A 6000-nucleotide genomic window follows, 5' to 3' on the forward strand; every position below is an offset into this window, starting at 1 on the left:
AAACGGCCAATAAGCACCTGAAAAGATGCTCAACATCATTAGCCATTAGGGAAATGCAAATTAAAACCATAAGATACCATTTCACACTGACTAGAATGTGTGACTACTGTTTAAAAAATGGGAAACAACAAGTGTTGGAGAGGATTGGGGAAATAGGAACTCTGGTTCATTGTTGGTGGGAATATAAAATGGTACAGCTACCTGGAAAACATTTTGGCAGTTCCTGAGAAATTTAAGTACAGAATTATCATATGACCTGTCACTCTTATTTCTAGGTATATACCCAAAAGAATTGAAAGCAGGGATTCAAACAGATGTTGATACACTTATATTCATAGTGGCATTATTCACAGTTGCCAAAAGATGGAAGCTACCCAAGTATCTATCAACAGATGAATAGATAAACAAAATGTGGTATACACATACAATGGACTATTATTTGGCCTTAAAAAGGAATGAAGTTCTTATACATTCAACAATATGGATGAACTTTGAAGGCATCATGTTGTGTGAAATAAGCCAGACACAAAAAGAAAAATATTGTATGATCTCGCTGATAGTAAATAATTAGAATAAGCAAATTCATAGAGTCATAAAATAGAATACATGTTACCAAGGGCTGGATAGGAAATGGGCTTAATGTTTAATTGATGATTCTGTTTGGGGTGAAGGAACAGTTTTGGTTATGGATGAAGGCAGCACAACACGGTGAATGTAATTAACAGAACTGAATATATGAGGAAACTTGGGGTTGTATATATTGGTACTAGAATAAAAATTTTTTAAGAACCCAACTGAACAACCCAAACTGTGAATCCTAAGTTAAATGCACTATAGTTAATAGTTAATAGTACAATTATAAAAATGTGCTTTCATCAATTATAACAGATTTACTACACTACTGCAATGTGTTAATAGGGGAGTATATATGGGAACTGTATTTCCTGCTCGATTTCTCTGTAAACCAATAACTTCCCTAATTTGAAAATTACATATAAAAAAGATACATGGAGGGGTCAGTATTGTGGAAATGCCAATACTCTCAAAAATGATCTATTTACTAAAGGTAATAATAATGAAAAAATCCTTGGAGGATTTTTCTAGAAAATTTTTAAAAACATAAATTTGCATATGTAGTTTGTAAATAGTTGTGGATTTGATACACTTTTCAATGGGGCATACCTCAGACGAACACTGAAAATTGATTTTTAAAAAATAAGGTATTTAGCAAAAGATTATTTAAAATAAGACTTACTTAAGCCAGGCTCCAGTCAAAGCCTTTGTGGGGCATGTACCCTTCTTGAAATTATGTGCAAAATTGTCCAGGCATTTGTTGTAGTGGTGAAGACGGTGCAGAACTTCCATCAGTTATTTCAAGGAGATGTGTTAAGAGCACTCATTTAGGGAAAATACACAACAAAAGAACAAGTACAACAGTTGAAACCATAACAGAAGCTGAAGAGTATTATTTTGAGAAGGAAACAAGTCAGAAAGAGTGTTCTCAACACAAAACAGAGACATTACAGTAGGGAAATCAAAGCCATGGACTTTGAAATTGATCAATCTGGGTTCAAAGTCTAGAGCTATCACTTGCTAGATTTGTAACTTTTATGAAGACTATAATTCAGGCTGTGAATCTAGAATATTGGTTAAAGCGTGTTGAGTGTTACTAAGTATTGAGCTAAGCAACTGACAGGCACCATCCTATTGATACAATGATTCTAGGAATCTACCCCTCTTAGAGGTAGGGAAGCTGAGGTTTACCCAGCAGGGTGACATAGAAATGCAGCAGGCACTTAGCACACTGTGTGACACACAAGGAGATAATCAGAAACTGCCTGCTTCCACTCCTACATTTCAGCAGTGATAATAGTCTTACCATTCTGTTCCCATCCTATCTGCTTCTCTCCTGGAGGTGTTGAAGATTGTGGAAATACAAGTTAATATTTTTATTGTAATCCACCTTGATAACCTGGAAAGATTAAATATACCAACCCTAACCGAGTAAATTTTCTCAGTGACTTTGGAAAGCCAGTTATTCTGAAAGTCCACAGAGTAATACAACCCCTTGGAGGGATATAACCCCAAGACAAAAAGTTTATGAATAAAATATAGGTATTTATTGCTGAGGGTGATAACGTTTCAGAGAAAAGTACTGAATCATACCAGCTTCAGAAAACTTTCTGCTGTACTTAGTCCACCTAAGGTGCAAAAATGTTGACAGCATGACACCGTTTGCTGAGCAGCTACTTTGCACTGAGCATCTTTAGGATCTGGGACAGAAAGACACAGATTTCCCTAAGGGCATAGTTATTAGAGTGTAATTTATTCTCCATGTCTGTTATGCTCAGCTGATTTAATAAACTTATATGTTGGATTTATGTACAGAATTTCTGGAAAATTCTTGGTTGGCATTTTGATCTCAAGATTAACTGTGAAATTTTGTTCCTTGGAGCAAGAGTCCTGCTGCCACCTTGTGGCTCACTGCTAACAGGGATCATACCTAAAGGAAATAAGTCCACTTGAGTGTTCATTCTATAAACCTAAAATATAAGAAGACGTCACATTCCTAAATCACAGTTGAGTCAACAAAAACTACTCATCTTTTCTTTTTGTGAGATGACTAACACTAAGAAAATTAAGCAAAGGATAACTTACCCTAATCATAAAACTACCAGCACACAATAATTTTAGCAGTGGTTTTCAAAGTACAGCACGAGAGGCCATCCTCCAAAGAGTTAATAGACTTGGCATTTACAGTGCAGATATTGATAACACGACATTGTTGGCAAATCTATTTCTTGACTAAATTGTTAATTATTTAATTTTATTGCAAAGTAGATATCATCTCATCTTATCCTTTTTGCTCATTCTTTTCTCTTCCCATTACTGTGGCAATCAAGGGTAGCTGGAGAATATATTGCTTGGGGTTTTTATTCTAACAGGGTTTACAGCATGATCCTTATTTTGTAACCTCGCTGCAGAGAGTGAGGTTAACTCACTTGTTGAGTTAATAGAGCAAATGAAGCCAATGATAAAACACGGAGCTCCACCGATTCCTCCATAGGTCACTTAGCTTTGCATTACCTCTAGCCATGGTTTGTTACCTTAATTAACTGTGGTTATCCACTATAATCATATGTGCCAAAGGTTACCAAGAGGACTAGGTGAGTGAGGACATAACTCGGTGGAAATCCACCAACATTCAGAACAAACATAATTGGTTAGAGCTAAGGAAATAGCACCATGCTAAGACATAGCACTCATTATCATCTGCAACAGTAGAATGTACAGTCAGTCACCATCGCATTTCAGATTACTGATGTCAAATAGGTGATGAATGCACTGTCACTGACATCAACTTTCAAGAAAATGTTTCCATTTTATTTGCATTTGACATTATGCAAGGTCATGAAAGCCCCAATTCTTCCCCAGTCATTAAAGGAAGGCATTGCAGGTGCACGCACACACACACACGCACATACATACATGCGCTTTTGACAAAACTGCCCAGGAGAACAACATGACATAGCCTATCTTTCTGTTAAGCCTGCCTGACTTTGTGGGTGGCCACTGGGCCATCGAGCTTTCTGTTAATGAGTAGATACATGGGTAAATACTTAATAAAATTCACCCATGGGCAAAACAGTATCCAGATGTTGTACTATGGGAAATTAATTGGCAAATTAATTTTACCTAATAGTTGTTGGCTAATGATTGCTTAGCAGAAAAGAAACTAACTGTTAGTCCTTCCAAGGGAAAAACAAAAACAAAAACAAAAACAAGAATGTATGTCTAGTGGCTTCTCTCCCTCAAAGTTTTCAGCATTCAATCTTGCAAATGTGAATTAGATTAAAAGCTCAGTAAATTTTAGAGTAAAGCTTCAAAGGGAATGATGAACTAGTCATTTGTTCCTCTAATGCAGGCCTTCAAAGCGACCATAATTATGGAAAATCATTCAAACAGATACTGGAGCAAACCTAAACACACTAAACCCTTGCAGAACTTTATTGACCGTAAGTCTAATAAACTTAAAGGAAGCAAGAAAACTTTTCAGAGCTTCACCAATCATTCAGAATAATCCACGGCTCTCTAAGAAGGAGAACATAGATGCCAACAGAACAAGCAACATCTTATAGAGTGACTACAAAGTTTAATTCTTAATGATATTCATTGAGGGACCAAGCTGTGAGGTTGTAATAAAATTATCTTTTCTTTGTTCAAAATAACACACGTTCGTATTCATAGTTTTAAAGGCAAATTATCCTGCATCAATTCCTGTCTTCCCCTCTCCCCACTCCCCAGTTGCACCCACTTTTACCTTATTTAACATCTACATGACATATTTTGTTGCCATTTTTAATTCATCCATGTTGCACATTATTACTTTTGATAAATGAAAATGAAAATTCAGCTGTGTTACTCACCTCCTCCTCCAACTTCCTTTCTCTCCAGCTTTCTATTATTTGATTTGGGGTTAAATATTCAGTGTGATCAGCAAGTTTGGAGAAAAGCAAATTTTGAGGACACCATCCTTCCCAATCCTCCAAAACACAACCCTGCCTTGTCTAAATCTAGGCTTGTTTTCTGGCATCGCTTGTATGCTACACCCCAGCTACAGAGAACATTCTTGGCTTTCCCAGGCACCCCACGGCCTTGCACATGGGTTGCCTCCCCCGGGAGGGCCTCACTGGCATCTCCCCCTGCAAACTCCTCATCACCTGTATTGAAGTCTCGCCCTCTTGAGAAGCGTCCCTAACTCCAGTTGGGATCAGCTAGAGGTTGCCATCCCTCTTCAAACTCCCGTGACACTATCCCAACACCTCTGCCATGGCAAATGTTGGGCAAAATAAAATTCAAGGCAACCATGGAGAATTTAAGATTTAAATTTCTTTCCAGCCTTGCATCTTCTTCAAAACCAAAGAGGGAAGCTGAAGAATTTTGGAGCAGATGGGGGTCTTTTTTTTTTTCCCTTCCCTGTAGAATCTCAGGGAAAGAAATGTAAAAAGTGTTACAGGGTCCCTGTGTTCACATCGTGGTGTTCGAGAACCACTGGCGGTTCGCGGCCTCCGCTGGTGGCTTCTGCCTGGCGAGGCTGAGCTGGGTGCCCGCGTCCCCGGCTCCCGCAGGGCTCCATTCCCCGCTGGGCGCACACCCGGGTGCGCTGAGGCGCCTTCCCATCTCCCTTCCCCACTGCCCCACTGGGGCTTCCTGGACGCGGCTCCCACACCAGCTACTTCTCTCCCTCGTTACAGGGCCGGGCACCAGGTGAACCTGCTAAGAAGGCGCTCGCTTAACCTTGCAATTTCCTGAGACGGCGTGGACCGCGTTCCGTCGATGGTCACCACTTGCTCGGGGCCTGAAGTTGTTCCCACCAGACGCGTGGGCGGGGGCCTTGTCTTATTGATCCGACTCTCGACAGATCCCTGTGAGGTGAATAAAGGGGTGAAAAAATGAAGGATATCCCATAGGCGTCAGGCAGTACTAGAGGTTTCTAAAATGCTGCAAATTGGATATCGTGTTGCTCCTCTATTTCAGCAAACACTCCAGCTTGGATGAATCCAGCCAACCTTAGGCGGTGAGTGAGGGTCACTAAATATTTCAGTCACATTCTCACTCCCTAAATGAACAGCCTCCCCCCCCCCCAAACCTATATAGCATGTTATTGGCTTTAAAGAGGTTTTTACTATTAAAAATAACAATAATTTTCAGCAGATGAACTTTTTATTTAGAGTTTAATGATCCTGGAAACTCATTACACTTCTTTCTTGAAACGTGGAAGCAGAACATTTCCCTTTAGTCCTAAATCACTTTTATGAAGCTGATTTTCCCCGCCACTGAATTTGGAGAAAACTATCTTAATTTGGAATCAGAGAGTATTATATAAGAGGTGCTACGTCCAAATTATATATTTAAAATAATTTATTTTCTGTGTTATGGAGCAATTTTCAAGGTCATATTTCGAAGAACCAAAATACAGAAACTGAAAGGAATACGTGT

This window comes from Choloepus didactylus, chromosome 14 (genome assembly GCF_015220235.1).
Source record: "Choloepus didactylus isolate mChoDid1 chromosome 14, mChoDid1.pri, whole genome shotgun sequence".
Lineage (NCBI taxonomy): Eukaryota > Metazoa > Chordata > Mammalia > Pilosa > Megalonychidae > Choloepus > Choloepus didactylus.